Source organism: Pseudorca crassidens, chromosome 12 (assembly GCF_039906515.1).
Source record: "Pseudorca crassidens isolate mPseCra1 chromosome 12, mPseCra1.hap1, whole genome shotgun sequence".
In the NCBI taxonomy this organism is placed as follows: Eukaryota; Metazoa; Chordata; class Mammalia; order Artiodactyla; family Delphinidae; genus Pseudorca; species Pseudorca crassidens.
In genome coordinates, this window is record NC_090307.1 from 24,330,503 (window position 1) to 24,347,675 (window position 17,173).

Consider the following 17,173-nt stretch of genomic DNA (forward strand, 5'->3'; position numbering starts at 1 on the left):
AAACTTCTTTCCGGAAGGCATCACACATTGGAAAGAACTAGTCTTGGAGGAGGGGTACTAAGGACCCACAACCGCTTAAAGCCAGGCCAGCTAAGGTTAGGAAAAAGCTGTCATCATCCAAGAGTCTCTTGCTTCCAAGTCACTCTCACTTTATCGTTCAGTATAACTGCCTCAGCTCCTGACACTGAATTTCTTCCTCCTAGGTACTCTTTCTGGGTCTTGCTCGGGACTTGCAAAAGTGCACATATCACTGCGTGTTGCAGTTCATTTAATAATATATTCTGAGTCTATAAATTCCTTGAAAGCAGGAACTGTGTCCTAAAAATTTTGTTTCTTTCCCAAAGCATAACACAGGGCCTGGCATACAGTAGAAGTCCAGTAAATGTCTGTCAAACGGAGCTGAACTTTGAGAGCATCACAAGAGGGAACTGCAGGAGGTTGATCTGCATCCACACGAGTGATCAGAAGGACCGTAGCCAAAGAATGATGGTAGAAAATAACCACAGGGAGACGGCCGATTTGCCACTCCAGGGTATGCCGCAAATGATAGAAAATCTGACTCAGATTTGTTATGTAGGGAAGGGATATTCCAGGTCTTTCATGACTGAAAAGTCCTGGGACAACTTCAGGTGAGGCTTGATCCAGAAGCTCAAACAATGTTGCCAGGATTCAGTCTCTATCTCCAGTCTTCATTCTCATTCTCTACGTGAGGCAAGGGATCCACGGCAGGTTTAGACCCACACTGCCCAGGTCTGTGTGTAGCTAGAGAGGACATACCCCGACTGACATAATTCTCACCCTGAACCAGTCACTGTAGCTGGGAAATGAGATGTTCTGATCTTACAGCTGTCAGATAACGTGAACGGCCAATCTGCAGGTACTGTTCTCATAGCACATCACGTAAGTAGCTCACTGGTACAATTTGGCCCTGTGCATGTTTAAGTAGGGTATTGTGGTTGAAAAGTAATGGACTAGGCTCCCCAGCCCCGTCAGTAATTAGTATGTGATCAGGCAAGTCACTTCCCACAACTTCCCAGACTTCAATTTCCTTCTCTGTAAAATGAAGCTGCACTTGGTCTCCACGAGAGATCCCTCCAGCTTCAGTGCTCACTCTTCAGTGATGTCTCTTGGGTAAATTACCGGCCAAGTTCTAACCTACAGCGACAGCACCCTGGAGCCCTGTCTGCCTGGATCCTATCCCAGGCACACACCTGGTGGACCCTGGAGCCATCCCCACCTCCAGGTTTCCTTACAAGCCTGACACCTGGAGTGCTAGGGCTTTGCCCCTCTGGCTTCCAGGAGCTGCTGCCACCCCAAAGGCCCTGAGTGCTGAGCAGTGAAGTCCTGTGTGGAGAACTTTCAGCCTTAGGAGGCTTGCTGATGTCTGTACAAACACCTAAGGTGACCCCTGGGGAAATGTCTGAGGTTTTCTGATTCGGGTTGGGGCTGAGTGAGCGTGGTAAGTTCGAGGACTTTAGGGTTGATCGAGGAAGAGACGGGACCATGAGAGGCAGCCACACGTAAGCTTTATTGGGTGACACTTGGACAATAGGAGGTGAAGGCCCTGCCAGCAAGAGACCTTCTAGAGACCCTGGCAAAAGGCCACCACCCAGAAGGGGCGTGAGGCAAGAGAACTCCGGGGCAGGGCGGGTGCGGAGGGCGGAGAGGGTGCTGACATATTTAGGTGGTGTCGCTCAGAAGCAAGGTTTGGGGGGGGGGGCAGTTCTCTGGGTCAGATCATCTCTGGTTGGCAGATGTTCTGTGCAGTTTCATAGCGTATGCAATGTAGGTAGGCTCTAAATAGCTACAAATGTCTCTTTGGAGTATATTTAAAGCAGTTAGATGTGTCACAATTGGAGCTTGGCGCTGACAGGCTTTGGACTACTGGCCCTAGCCTGCTGTGATAAATATGGGAACATTAAATAAACATGGGGACCCATCAATAAACACGGGAACATTTTAGGCCAATACACTAAGGCCGTATTTGGTCCCTTGACATAACAGTGAGATCCAGCTGAAAGGTCTCCGGGCTGAGCATTTACCAGCAGGCTAGGCCAGGTGTGAAAGCCACTCTGGAGGGTGTTGAAATCATTCTCAATAAACTAAGCCCCCCTGGGATGGAGAAAGTTCTCACTGTGATTTTCTTTCAAGGAATTAAGTAAACAATAACCCTTTAAGTATGAGTGGAACTTTATCCTTTCATACTTGATTCTTACAACACCCTCCGAAAAAATCAGAATAAGAATGTTAGTGGCATTCCTCCCCCTGCCACCAGCATTTAAGGGCATAGACAGACGTGGGGACAGAGGACAGTGATAGCCAGGACTGAGATCTGGTCTCCCAAACTCCTGCCCATTCTATTTGCCACACCGCTAGGGGAGCAGCTGTAGGTCAAGACTGTTCTTTCCTGCCTGGGTTTCCTGCTTTGCACAGATGCACAGACTGACAAAAGATTCACCCCATGACCTTGGACAACTTTGCTCCTTTTTTTTTTTTTTTTTGGATGGAATGGGGCAGTTCTTGCAGAGGTTGGAGAGAGAGTAGCAGGCTGGGTTTCTAGTTTGTCTCATCAAATTTCTCAGCTGGGCGGGTTCTTAAGAGTCAGGCATTTTGCAGATGGGGGAGGAAGCATCCTGCCCAGGGCCGCACAGCTCAGGGCCCACAGTGCCTTTTCCTCAGCGGCCACACTCCAGCCTTTGAGCCCTAGGGGACGCCAGCTAGCCTCACCTTTCCAGGACTCCAGTGCTGAGAACAAAGCTTCCAGGAAGATGCTACCCACCAGAAGTCCAGGGGCAGTAAGGGGCCAGTCTCCCTCTTTTCAAGGCATTGTTCCCTTAGCTCTCTGTAACCCCTCCATCCCATGGGCCCTGCCCTGTGGGAGTTTTGGATCATAGCTATTTTCCCCAGGGATGTCTTCATTACCCAAATTCCTTCACCTTCACTGGGCAATGACTCTGCAAGGGTGGCTTCAGGTTCTGAGGCTGGAGATGCCCTAAACTCTCTTCTGGGAGCAATTTCCTGCCCTGCTGAGGTCCAAGTTCAGCCCTGATAGCCACTGCCTTCAGCCAGGGGTGGATCCAGGCTTTGAGGGACCCGGAAGCTTATGCAGTTTGAGGACCTTCTTTAAGAAAAATAATGCAAAATCACACGTACAAAATGCCCCCAAGCCTCTAGGAGGGGCCCTGCCAATGAGGAGCCTGCACCCCTGGTCCCAGCAGACTGGGGTCCTCTCTGCAGCTGCCTCTCTCTAGGGAGTGGCTGGTTGGTGCTCCTAGTGGAAGGAGCAGAGCAGCTGAGGGCACCCCGAAGGCCTAGCGAGGGGCGAGGAGTCCTTCGTGTCCTCCAATAGCTGCTGCGATTGTTTCATACTTAAGTTACCTGATATCAAGCCTCATTCAACAGTAAGGTGGATTCTCTTTACTCTTGGCCAGAGAGAGAGGACCTCTGCCAACTGGCTGAGGAAATCCCTCGCCACCCTTGTGAGTGCCAACAGATCAGCGCCCCCCAAAATGCCCAGAGCTCCCCAAGGATATGCACTCTGGCCTAGACTTGCTGCCATCTTGTGTGGCCAGCCATTTCCAGGACAGTCCTGGCTTTAGGACTGAAAGTTCCATGTCCAAGAAAACCCCTCAGTCCTGAGCAAACCAAGACATTGGTCACTTTACTCCCACCTCCTCACTCACAGAGGTCAGTCAGCTCTGGGCCAGATCTCAGCCCAGTTCTCAGAACCCAACCTTGGGTTTGGATGATTACTCCGAACAATAGGCCAGCTGAGGGAGTTCCCTCGTGGTCTAGTGGCTAGGATTCAGGCTTTCACTGCCGTGGCCTGGATTCAATCCCCGGTTGGGGAACTGAGATCCCACAAGCCACGTGGCACAGCCAAGATTAAAAAACAACAACAAAAAAAACCAGGGTAGGTAAGACTAAGGATCTACAAGGGCCTGCGCTGTTCCCAGCTGTGTCCCTGTCCGGTTAAGGAAACAAGGCCTGCTTATTATTTCAGCAGACGAGGAGGAACTTTGTGAGTGAAACAGGGCAGCACCGTTGCCAGGGTAAATAATAATATTAGTAATTGTAGTATGATTCAGTCCTAACGAGTGCCAGGGTCAACACTGGGGCTTTGTATGGCATTTACTATGGCATTTGCTCTTCGCTCCAAACTATGAGGTAGGGATTTCCACGCTGATTCTGCAGAGGGGAACTTGGAGTTTGGAGATGCTAGTCAGCCCACGGTTACCTGTCAGTACAAGCTTTTTCAACCATGTCACCCTGGCCTAGGAGGCAGGACACCTGATTCTCATCCCAGCTCTTTGGTTAACTAATTGTGTGACCTCAAGCAAATGCTTTAGAACTGGGAACCTCAGCCTCGCTGAACAGTGAGCTCTAAGCTGGTGCTCTCGAGGTCTTTCAGGGGTCTGGGCTCAGTCAGGGCTGAGTGTGAAGGTCAGGTCTGCCGCTTACAACACGTGTGGCCTCGGACAAGTTGCTGGACCGGCTTCCACCTGTACAATTAGAATACTATCTTAGGCAGTTTGTGGAAAGGGTTAAATGGAATAGTCCATGGAAGTTCAGCACCGAGACTTTTATATACTGACCTAAAAACAAAACAGTTGTTATTGTTCCTGCTGTGGTTTCTCCAAGCACTTTTCACGAAGCCTGTAGAACTTCGATATTGTCCCAAACACATTGTATGCAAAGGTATTAGAGACGACTTCTTTACTCTTTTTCTCAAATATGTTTCCAGAAAATGGAAAAGTTGTATCCATGGTAACTAGAGGGAGGTGGCCAGCAGAGATGGAGGGGAGAAGCATTGGCTCAGAACTGGTCCTGAAAATGGGAGCCTGTTGTAACCACGGCCAGCCCCTTCTAGACAGCTGTCACGGGAGAACCCGTGAATCCACCGTCTAGGATTTCAGAGAACCGAGGCCACACGTTTTCACATAGGACCCTGCCCTTGTTGGGCCGCTTTGGGACCTGCCTGCCAGGCCCAAATCTTAACATACAAACCAGGAATGAGCTGCTACTATGGAAAATGAGATTTTTACTGTGGGATCAAGAAGCCACCACACATTTTCAATCACATCAGGACCGACACCCCCAGGAGTGACCAGTCAGCTCATTTAAACGAGGTGTGGGGTAGTGGTCGGTGTTTCAGTGTTTCAGGGTCAGACCCTCACACTCAGATTTTGCTGACCACCCTGCGGCTGTCTTTATCATTTTTCCAACCTCTTCTGAACTCCGCAGACAGTTTTGGGAAGCCGTGCACACTGCCAGGGGCTGAGGAGAAGCTGGGAGGCCACGGTGGTGGCGATGAGCTGCAGCATCACCCGAGCCAAGGCATCGCTGGAGGCTCTGGGGCTGCTCCCTTCCAATAGGAGAAAGGCCAGTTTTCCTCCGGCATCAGGAGATCCTCTCAGCCAATGCGAGGCCAGACCCCAGTGACTCACCCCGCAGAGTGTGGTTTCTCAAGCAGATGTTCCCAGACCACATGAAAGGCTGGCAGAGTATTACTATAGGGTTTAATGTTCCTTCTTTTGTCCACATTCCTAATATAAGGAAGTGGAGGTTGGGGATTGAAGGAAGCATTGTGGTACAGCCCTGCCCCTTCTCCCTGGCAGCTCGGTTCTTGCTGGCCCCCTCAGGTGCTGAGCTAGGGGTGCTTCCCCCTCCACTTCTCCTTGCTTCTCCATCCAGGATGTTAATTTTACTGGAATTCTTTTCACTACAGTAAATGGGGCCAGAGGTTGAGGAGGAGGGGAATAAGTCTGGAACAACTTGCTTGTACCCCTCCGGGTCCCCGGGAGGCCTCCTGGGGGCACCTAGCACTCTGTTAGGACCCGGGGACGCAAACCAGTCTCCAACCTCCAACCTCTGGGATGGAGACTGAGCCAGGAAAGGTGGGTTAAGTCAGGAAGTAGAATGAACCCTCTTTCCTCTACTTCAAGATACATTTTTTATGTTTTTCAAATTATTCTTTATTTTCTTATTAAAATATTAAACATTAAAAAGTAGAATAATATAGTGAATCTCCATTAATCCACCACCCAGCTTTAACAATTATCCACACAGAGCATTTCTGAAATTGGGATACATTTATAGTCAGTGGGTATATTTAATACAGTGTTTCCTTCCCCGGCCAAAGCTATTATTAAATTAACAAGGTGTCTAACAACTGGTTAAGGAGGAACAGGTTGACACAAATGAACAAGGAAGAAAATCAAACAGGAAACAACCTTGCCCTTGAGCAAATTTCCTTACATTTTTATCACCCACGATCTTTTTTGCTATTTTCTGTCAATTGGCCTTGGGTTTTGAAGGTTTTTATCTATCAAATTCCGGTTATTATTAAATAACCCCATTTTTAAAAATAATTAAAAACGAATAGCAACTTGTACACCAAAGTAATTAGCAGCATTATACACAATAGCCAAAAGGTGAGAGCAACCTAAGTGTCCACTGAGGGGTGAATGGATAAACTAAATGCACTTTAGTATATATTCCATGCAATGCAATATCATTCAGGCTTAAAAAGGAAGGACATTCTGACACATGCTACAGCATAGATGAACCTTGAAGACACTGTGCCCAATGAAATAAGCCAGACGCAAAAGGACAAATACCGTATGATTTCACTTAGATGAGGTTCTTAGCACAGTCAACTTCACAGAGATACAAGGTGATATATAGGTTACCAGGGGCTGGGGACAGGGAAGGATGGGGAGTCATTGGATGCAGAGTTTCTGTTTGGGGTGATGGAAAAGTTCTGGAAATGGATAGTGACAATAATTATACAACATTGTGAATGTACTTAATGCTACTGAACTGTAAACTTAAATGGTGAAAATGGTCAATTTTATGTATATTTTACCACCATAACTTTTTAAAGGTAAAATTATTAAGGATTTCAAGATGGTGACAGAGCCTTAAGCCAAGCGAGGTCCTTTCCGTCTCCTGCTTTAGGTCTTGATTTCCCTCCAGTGAAAGCAATGCTTTTCACCTGTCTTACCTTTCTTCCTGTTAATGTAAGAGTCAAACGAGGGACTTTCCTGGTGGTCCAGTGGTTAAGAATCTGAGTTCCAATGCAGGGGATGCAGGTTCTATTGCTGGTCGGGGAACTAAGATCCCATATGCTGCGGGGCAACGAAGCCCATGAACCGCAACTACTGAGCCCACGGGCCACAACTAGAGAGAAGCCTGTGCTCTGCAACGAAGATCCTACGTGCCGCAGCTAAGACCCGGCACAGCCAAATAAATTAATTAATTATTTTTTAAAAAAAGAAGAGTCTAATGAGAAAAAGCCATGTCCTGATTCCTGGGTGAGCATCAGGGTGATTCAAATGTGAGCCACTGAGATCAGGGGGCAAATGGCACAGGGAGGTGGTCCTGTGTGCTCCCACCCTTTACAGGGTGTCAACTGCTCTGGACCGAGTGTTGCAGGTGGGTGAGTCAGAGCGGAAATACTGATAAGGAGCAACAATCAACAGCTCAACCCCTGCCTCGCTCCTGGAAAGAGTCCAGGGTTTCTCCTTTGTGAGTCACTATAAGAAAGGAAGAGCCTCTCAACTTCCGGACTTTCTTTCAATCTCTCCTTATAGATGGCGACGTTAGCTCCCTCAGCTGTCGTAGTGCTGCCCTCCTGCCATTCTACCAGCATTCCTCGAGGCAGGAGGAACTTAGCAATGGCTGTGAGAAAGGTCAGAGTCACATTTGTGGGCTCCCGGGTTGCAGGGAGTGAAGACTCTTGGCTCCGATTTATCTTTTCTTCTTTCATTTCCCCCAGATTTCCTGTGTATTTAGACTTTCCTCGTAACCGTCAGGAAAATTCACCGTGTAAATAAAAGCAAAAACCCAACAAAGGTCAAGAGCAAGACAATATAGCTCTTGTCTTAAATGACTAAATGCAGAAATACACAAATTCGCAGCAGAACATAGGCATTGTCGTGGATCAAAATAAAAAGACTGATCCAGGAGTTACCTCAGTCAAATAACTTTAATCCAATCATGTGGGCTTTGAGTCCTAGTCTCTTCTTGTGTCAGTGGGGATAATGTTTACTACTTCCCAGAGGTGCTGTGGAGACCAAATGGAATTGGCTTTAGGAAGTCCATAAACCCCACACAGATGAAACTCACAGGGAACTGCCCCTCACATCATGTTGGGCACAGAGAGACCCCCTGATCATTGCTCATTCCACCCCACAGGACCAAAGGCCAACGGTTGGTTGTATGCAGATTGCCAGGAGGGCTTTTAGCAAAGCTACATTCTACTCTGCAATGATGCCTACATCTGTTGTCCTTCCAGCAAGATGTTTGTCCTGTGAGTTTGTGTACCTGGCCCCCCTGGTTCGAGAAGAACTGTCTTAAAAGTGACACCAGGATTGAGGGCCACTCTCATAGTGCCTGTGTTGGAATTTGTTTATGATATTTTGGTATAAACAGTAGGATGTAGGTATGTGAAAATCAGCTTACATATTTTTATGCTTAGAATAGGTAATACATTCACATGGTTAAAAAAAATCAAAGTATAAAACGTATTACAGCGAAAAGTCTTGATTCCACTCCTACACTTATTGGTCCTATTTCCAATCCCCTTTCCCACCCTATCCTCAGAGGGAACTTATTAGTTTCTTGTGTATCCTTCCAGAGACTCTTTTCGCAATTATAAGCAAAAACAAATATAAATTCTCATTCCCCTCCACCTCCACATACACAAAACGAAACATATTCCTCACCTCCACAGCTGCACCTTGCTCATTTCACCGAATCCTGCATCCTGGAGGTCTTTCCGCACCAGTTCCCAGACCAGCTTAATGCTTTCATTTCAACAGCAGAGTGTTTCATTACACAATGGTACCACATTTTATTTAAGGAATCCCATCGGTGCACATTTTGTTATTTCCAGTTGTAAGCTAACTTTAATGCACATCCTAGGCGTGGCCAGTTAGCATTTGAAGCAGTCCACATTCCAGAGGTGGTGAAAGCAAGATTCAGATGTCTTGGCAATCTAAATGGTTCAATAATTAACAGAGAAATTTTGGAAAACAATTTTTTATTGGGGAAATGAATGTGGTTAGCCAGAAAAATACTACAATACCCACCACCCTTGCAAGACCAGACCTAGCCCCTCTGGAGTACTGCCTAGGTCTAGAGCAACCCTTGCAAGATACATCAGCTTTGAAGGACCAAGTTCCTCTCTCTCTCTCTCTCTCTCTCTCTCTCTCTCTGTCTCTCTCTGCATTTGGAACAGTATTTATCAAAAACTTTTAACAAAATCCAGTGGCTGCTTTCAGTAATTTGGATTTAACCATTATTATTGTTTTCCTCTAACTTCTTTGTATACCTTTCCTATGTTTGTAATGTTAAAGAATGATTAAAATAATATAACCATATTGCAGACAGTGGGAAAACAGAGAAGAGGTAAGATCGTTCACTCATAATCCCATCATTGTAACACAACCATTCAGGTGTATTCTCTCCTAGTTTTGTTGCTCTACTTAGCTCATGTCAGAGTGAAGGTAAAATACCGTGGGCTCCGTTGTGGCTTTTTCCCTTTCACATTGTGCCATTAACAGATTCTCCCTGGAACTCTGTGGTCACCATCAATCATTCTAGTGTTTGTAGAATATTAAAAGATGAATATCTTTAACACTGTTCCTTACTTTGTTTTAAACTTTTACTTTCAGGAGAGCTATTCATTAAAAAAAAGTGTTGGTTTTGTCTCCCTGTGCCCAGTTTTGAATGTCCCGTTTAGCTGTCTTCATCTTGGCTTTTGGTATCTAGGTCTCTAGAGAGTCCCTGCTTCTTCAGGGCTCTTCCTTTTAGCTACTCCACAGGGAGGGCACAGAAGTTGTTCCTTTAAACCTGACCTCTAGACATCACTCCTCTTGCAGCGTTTATTGTCGACAGCAGTGGATGCCGTCGGGTCTGGAACAGTGTTGCAAGGCCTGGGAAATGAAAGCATGGGTCATTTAGAGTGGTTCCTGACCAGTGGCCAAGAGAGTGGAGCCTGTCTGCAAGTGGCCAAGCAGATGGGTGATGGTTTTGCCAAGGTCCTTGAAGAAGAAATGAAATAATAAATTACAGGTCCTAGAGACGCCTTGACTAACAATGACAGGAACTGATGACGGCCTACATACACAAAACTATGTGTGGTGTAATTGTGGGGAAATTTAAGGGATTTTCAAAGGCAATTTTTAATTTCTACTTTCGTTCTGACGTTAGGATAAGCTATGACTCCATGATTGCCGGAATGACCTAAGCTAATTTGGTTGGTCTTCCAGCATGTTCTCTCAGTAACCTCTAAGAATGGGAAGTAGATAGAGGCCATCGGTCCCTTCCCCCAATTTCTCCCCGTGGTGGCATGTTACAACACAAGCAAGTCTTAGGCCAGATTCTGCCAAGAGCAGCCTGCGTAAAAGCAATCTATACAACCTTTTGTCGTAAAATCAGGCTGTTTCCACGCACAGGCACACATCTAGCACCTTGCATGAGATGTTCATTTGGAGGTGGATAAACTAATATTCTGATGGTAGGATCAGCTGGCTACAGTGAGTCAGGCAACAGGCTGATGGTTCTAAACGGACAGAGCAGGGGGCAGGCAGCCAGCAAGCATCCCATAAATAGCTGTGTCCTTGACATGCCTTCCCCTCCACAATCTGAGCAGAGAAGGAGCTTGCACAGCAGCTTCCCGGCAGCCCCTTGGCAGTCTCCAGCCCTTTTCTGGCCCTGGCACCAGGGAGCTCATGTTTTCCCAGAGTCAGGAAGCCCCCAGGAAGTGCCGAGAGTCGCCCTGGTCCAGAGGAGCTGGACAGGCAGGATGCTGTCCTGGGATCAAGTTTCTGGCAAAGTGCCTAGAACTATAGGCTGTGGTTTTTCTCAGTATATAACCCCCACCTCCCCCTTCTGACTATGGGAGTGAAAGGAGCTGACTGTGGAAGCAGCATCCTATGAGGACAGGGCACAGGGACACGGTGGATCCCAGCAACGGTGTTGCTGGTGGCCTCTTCCCAGTCTCCTGTCCTCAAAGGAAACCAGGATCGAAAAATATGGAGCCTGGTCCAGCCTGGTTCATACCCAATCAGAAACCATGGCATGAAGTGAAAACTCTTCACAAACACATTTCTGAAGGTCTATTATGTGCCAGACACTTTGCAAGGTTCTAGGCTAGTGGGAGAGAGGAAAGGTCTCCACCGGAACAGACTTGGATATTCTAAGCGCTCTCAAGGTGATTGTATGAGCCGAGAGGAGGGAGTTTCTCACTGTGCAGGGGAGCCAAGAAAGGCTTTACAAAGAGATGATGCCTGAGCCAGATCTTGAAAGGCAGATTTGCCAGAGAGAAGATGACCGTCCCCTCAGAAGGAATGGTGGGGTGAAGGCCCTCAAAGGCGGGCTCTTCAAACTTCTTTAACTGAATTGCAATCATGCCAAGATTTTGAGTAAATGACTCTGAGGTCACTTTCCTCAACTGGAAATCTCCCAGTACAGTAACATGCTCTTTCTGGGAACTTAAAGGGGATTTCGTTTATTTTAAAACTAATAAACACTACAATACCCCAGGAGGCTGAAATTAGGTTTTGAAGTCAGCGAAGCTGAGTTTTCCAGCTCAACTTCCAGTTGGAACAAAATTAGTAAAGAATGTGTTATATCAAGAGAGAGTCGTTTTACTGAAATACCTTGAACTTTTGCTCACAGAGATAGCCAAGAAGTCTTAGTGCTGACTTTGACTTTGGTTGCATCTCACATATAGCTCCTCCCTGAGTCAGAAGCCTGGTAACAGGACTGACCGGAGATGGAGGTGAGTGGGCATATGGAGAAAAAGCTATTGAACCCACTCTGCAAATGGCAAGCGTAATAAAGTGAAGACAGCCAGACTGCCCACACCCTGTTAGAAAGTCTCTTTAAACTCTGTGGATTAATTAACAGCTGTTTAGGGGCATTTCTAGAAACTCTCCGGAAACCAAGCAAGTCTGAACTCAGCCCAAACTGTGTCTTCACCACTACTTAGAAACAAGCAGGTCCCCCACCTGCAAACTGCCCTTAACCTGTGCAGAGGCTGCTTTCCAGGCACGAGGCAGCTGACCAGCCTCATCTAGGTCTATTCAGACCCACCTAGAAGGAAAACAGCTGTGAATTGCTCAGGGGGGTTCTAACTTCCTTATCTAATATGTTCATTGATAGGACGTTCCTTCTCTCTCACCTCTCCTCTACCTTCTCAAATCCCTGACCCCTACACCTCTGTCTGACCACCAACACAGAGAAGCAGTACAGCTTCAAAGTTTCTCTGGAGACTGACGCCTGCGCAGAAAGATCACATTTCAGAGATGGACGTGGCAGTATTTGTCTCACCACCATCCAGAACTACTCCATGTGGCGAAAGACAAAAATGCAAACATCATGTCTGTTGAAAATTGGAAATATTTGAAGAGATAAGATATATGTATGAGGTTCTCCTGGTATTCCATTATATTTTCCCCTTTTCATTGCTGAAATCTTCTAAATATTTTATTACTTAAAAATTCACAGAGCCACATAAAATGATGTTCATCATTACCGATCATTAGTGAAATGCAAATCAAAACTTTAATGAGATAGCACTTCACATCCATTAGGATGGCTGTTAGCCCCAAAATAAGGAGAAAATAACAAAAGCTGGTGAGGAAGTGGAGAAATTGGAACACTTGTGCATTGCTGGTGGGTAAAGGGCTGCAGCTGCGGTGGAAAACATAGGGTGGTTCCTTAAAAAATTAAACATAGATTACCATATCATCCAGCAGTTCCACTTCTGGGTACATACCCACAAGAATTGAAAGCAAGGTCTTGAAAAGATATTTGTACACCAGTGTGCATAGAAGCATTATTCACAATAGCCAAAAGGTAACAACAACTCAAAAGTCCATGGATGGATGAATGGATAAATAAAATGTGTTGTTTATACAACAGAATATGATTCCATCTTAAAAGGGAATGAAATTCTGGCCCATGGCACAACATGGGTGAGTCTTGAAAATATTATGCTAAGTGAAATAAGCCAGGCAAAAAAGGAGAGATATAGTATAATTCCATTTATATGAGGTGGAGTAGTCAAATTCAAAGAGACAGAAAGTGGAATGCTGGTTACCAGGGCTGGGAGATGTAATTGTTTAATTTTGTACAGAATTTCTGTTTGCGATGATGAAAACCTTTGGGAGGTAGGTGGTGGCCATGGTAGTATAACAATGTGAATGTACTTAATGCTACTGAAATGTACACTTACAAATGGCTACGACAGTAAATTTTATGTCACATATATTTTACCACGATAAAAAAGATTGAAAAATAAATAATAAAGGAAAATTTCACAGATATCTTAGAATGAGTTAATTATAAAATATTTAAACAATATAGATAAAGCCAAAGTTCTGCTTGATTATACCACGCTCTCATCAGACACTACCCTTGTTTTCAGTCTGAGGAATTTCCCTGCAGGTAGTTTATGTATATTTCCAGTGGGGTACATTTACTTATAGAATTAACATATTTCCGTTTTTTTTTTTTTTTCAATTTTCACATAATTATTGTCACACTCAGCATTGTGTCCAATCAAATTAAATTCCACTCTATTTGTCTTACTACCTTTATTTCTGCCTTTATCATTGGACTTTCTTACCATTTCTTCCTCTCCTTCATGTTTTCTAAGGCTTAGCCTTCTCCTCCCTGCCTGATGATTCTAGGCCAGAGGGTCTCCCCGTTTCTTTATTTAAAAAAATATTTATTTATTTGGCTGTGCCGTGTCTTAGTTGTGGCGAGGGGGTCTTTGTTGCGGCATGTGGGATCTAGTTCCCTGACCAGGGATCAAACCTGGGACCCCTGCATTGGGAGCACTGAGTCTTAGCCACTGGACCACCAGGGAAGTCCCTCTCCCCTTTCTTTAATTCCTAACATTTTAGAGGCATAAGGAGACTTAGAATGTCTTTGGTGTGGGCTTGAAGTAGCACTGACTGCCCTGCCCCAGCACTGAACTTCATTACCCCCGTCTTGCCTCTGATTGGATCATCATCTCACTCAATCATGAGCTTCCTGTGTGTTTCCCAGCGCCCAGCACAGCACCAGGCACTAAAGTTCCTGAGAAAGGATACAAAAGCAAAGATTAAAGCAATCAGACCAACACCTTGCTGCGTGTTGAGTACTTTCCTGGTGAATCTGAGTCCTGCTGGGGACTTGGAGGCTCGCGGCAGAGAAGGAAGTAATGTCTGCCTTGCTTCTGTTTTCCACCTGACAGCACAAGTGTGTATTTTCCATTTCATTCCACAGTTTGGAAAATCCATGAGCCAGAACCCAGCTCCATCTGCTGACCGCATGATGACCCCCTCTCTGGAGAAGCGGTTCCAGGGCACAGGTCCTCTGATACTGTCTTCAGCGAGCCCCAGGTGGGAACAAGCCCTTTCAAGAAGACGATTTAAACCTTAATCAGAAATAAAACTCTACGAGGGTGGAGGTGAGAGTCGAGTACTTTTTGAAAGGCTCATTAATGGGAGCATGACCAGGCCTGCTGGTGAGGACCCAGCAAGTTAGACTATGGAACTCTTGCTGGCAGTCACTTGAAAATAGAAAAGTGTGGATTCTAATGTTTTTTGCCAGCAAAAGGCAAAAGAGGTTTTCTCCGGTGGCCTCCTGGAAACTCTGCAGACTCTCGCCAGCTGGGTCATTGAATGCCAGCAGGACAGGGGTTGGGTCCAACATTGGTCACAAGGCTCTGGCGAGAACAAGGTCCCAGGACTAGTTTTGGTGAGAATTTTTGTGCTTTTGTAAGTTAGCTCTCCAAGATAGAACAATCTGGTGGCCTTTTTTTTTTCTTTCTTTTACAACTTTATTGAGGTATAATTAACATACAATAAATTTACAGTTTACAGTTTGATATGTTTTGGTATACATACACGCTTATAAACCGTCACCTCAATCAAGATGTGGAACATTTCCAACACCCTCAAAGTTTACTAGTGCCCTTTGGAATCATTGCCTTCCTTCCCAGGCAACCGCTGATCTGCTTTTAGTCACTATAGGTTAGTTTGCGTTTCCTAGAGTTTCACACAAATGGAGTTGTATAGCGTATACTTTTGTTGGTTTGACTTCCTTCAGCTCAGCATCACGATTTGAGATCCATTCATTTTGTTGCACATATCAATAATTCATTCACTCTTTTCATCGCCTGGCAGTGTTCCATTGTACAAACACATAATTTGTTTTTCCATTCTTCAGTTGATGGACATGGTGGTTGCTTCCAGTTTGAGGTTATTACCAAAAAGGCTGCAATGAATATTTGTGTACAAGTTTTTGTATGAACCTGTTTGCATTTCTCTTTGGTAAATACCCAGGAGTACAATGGCTGGGTCATATTCGTGGTTTTTTTCTTTTTAATTTTTGTTATTTTTAAAATTTTTATCGGTGTATAGTTGTTTTACAATGTTGTGTTAGTTTCTACCATACAGGAAAGTGAATTAGCCATATGTATACATATATCCCCTCTTTTTTGGATTTCCTTCCCATTTAGGTCACCACATAGGAGGTTCTCATTAGTTATCTATTTTATACACATTAGTGTATATATGTCAACCCCAATCTCCCAGTTCATCCCACCCCCCCTTTTCCCCCCTTGGTGTCCATACGTTTGTTCTCTACATCTGTGTCTCTATTTCTGCCTTACAAACAGGTTCATCTGTACCATTTTTCTAGATTCCACATATATGCGCTAATATACGATATTGGTTTTTCTCTTTTTGACTTACTTCACTCTGTATGACAGACTCTAGGTCCATCCCCGTCTCTACAAATGATCAGTTTTGTTCCTTTTTGTGGCTGAGTAATATTCCATTGTATATATGTGCCACATCTTCTTTATCCATTCATCTGTCGATGGGCATTTGGGTTGCTTCCATGACCTAGCTATTATATTCATGGGTTTTTAAACAGACCCCAAAGGAGCCCTGGGGTTTCTGCTTAAGCTGAGGGAGGAGCAGGGTCCCAGGGTTCCAGTTTCCATTTCAAACACAGCAGAAGTTCCAAGGGCATCCTCACATGGTTGGCTACCCCTGTCAGCTTTTCGTTGAAGAAATGTTTCCATAGCCAAGAAGAAAAAAGTTTGAGAATCCAACTCTTTCTAACTACCCCACCCCATTATTTTATAGATAAGGAAAACTGAGTTTGCAAAAAGCCCACGGCCAAGGTTGGTAGACTGGATGTCTCTGCACCTTCCTAGGCCTGGGACTCTAGGTCAGTGACCTTGGCTTCTTCCCATTCATGACTTCCACCTCCCTGGGGAGTGTGGGAGCTGCTAGTAGTATCAGGTTGGCATCAGAGAGAATCATATCTCAAATACGTGGACATTTCCTTTAAAAGCCTGTGAAGCCGGATATAGCAGACAATTTAGGCCAAGGGGTCATGACTGTGGAGACTTTCCACAACTGCAGAGCACTCTTCCAGAGAATTATACTTAGAGGCCCTTGAGTCAATCTGAGCCAGACAGTGTCAGAGGGGAAGGGCTTATTGTTCCTGTGTGTCTTTCACCCTCCCGTAGGAGAGAGGGGAGGCTTCTCTGGGGGCTCATATTATTTTTTTTTTAATTTTTATTTTATATTGGAGTATAGTTGATTTACAATGTTGTGTTAGTTTCTGGTGTACAGCAAAGTGATTCTGTTGTACATATACATATATCCATTCTTTTTCAGATTCTTCTCCTATATAGGTCATTACAGAGTACTGAGTAGGTTTCCTTGTGCTATACAGTAGGTCCTTGTTGATTTCTTTACTTCACTCCTCCTGCAAGGAAAATGAAAGTCCTTTCCTCTAGGCCACTCCAGCCTGGCAGACCCCGTAAGCACCAAGCCTGAGGACGAGAGCTGAGCCCTTTCACCTCTGTTTGCCCAGCTGTTTGAGATGATTTGCATACAGTGTGTTTTCCTCTGGTCCCTACTCTCAAGCAGTTTACAGTTGAGGTGGGAGAGAGAGGCCGGATCATGCAGAGTCTTGCAGGCAGGCTCAGACTTGGTCTCCAGTGCCAAGGGAGGCCAGAGGGGTTTCCACCGGAAAGGCCTGGTCATATTTCAACATAGTTGAGCACACCTGGGAGTTAGGGAGGACTGTGATAATCCAGCTCTCCAGGATCAGCCTCTGGTGAAACAAGACCAAAGGAGGTCAAGTATGA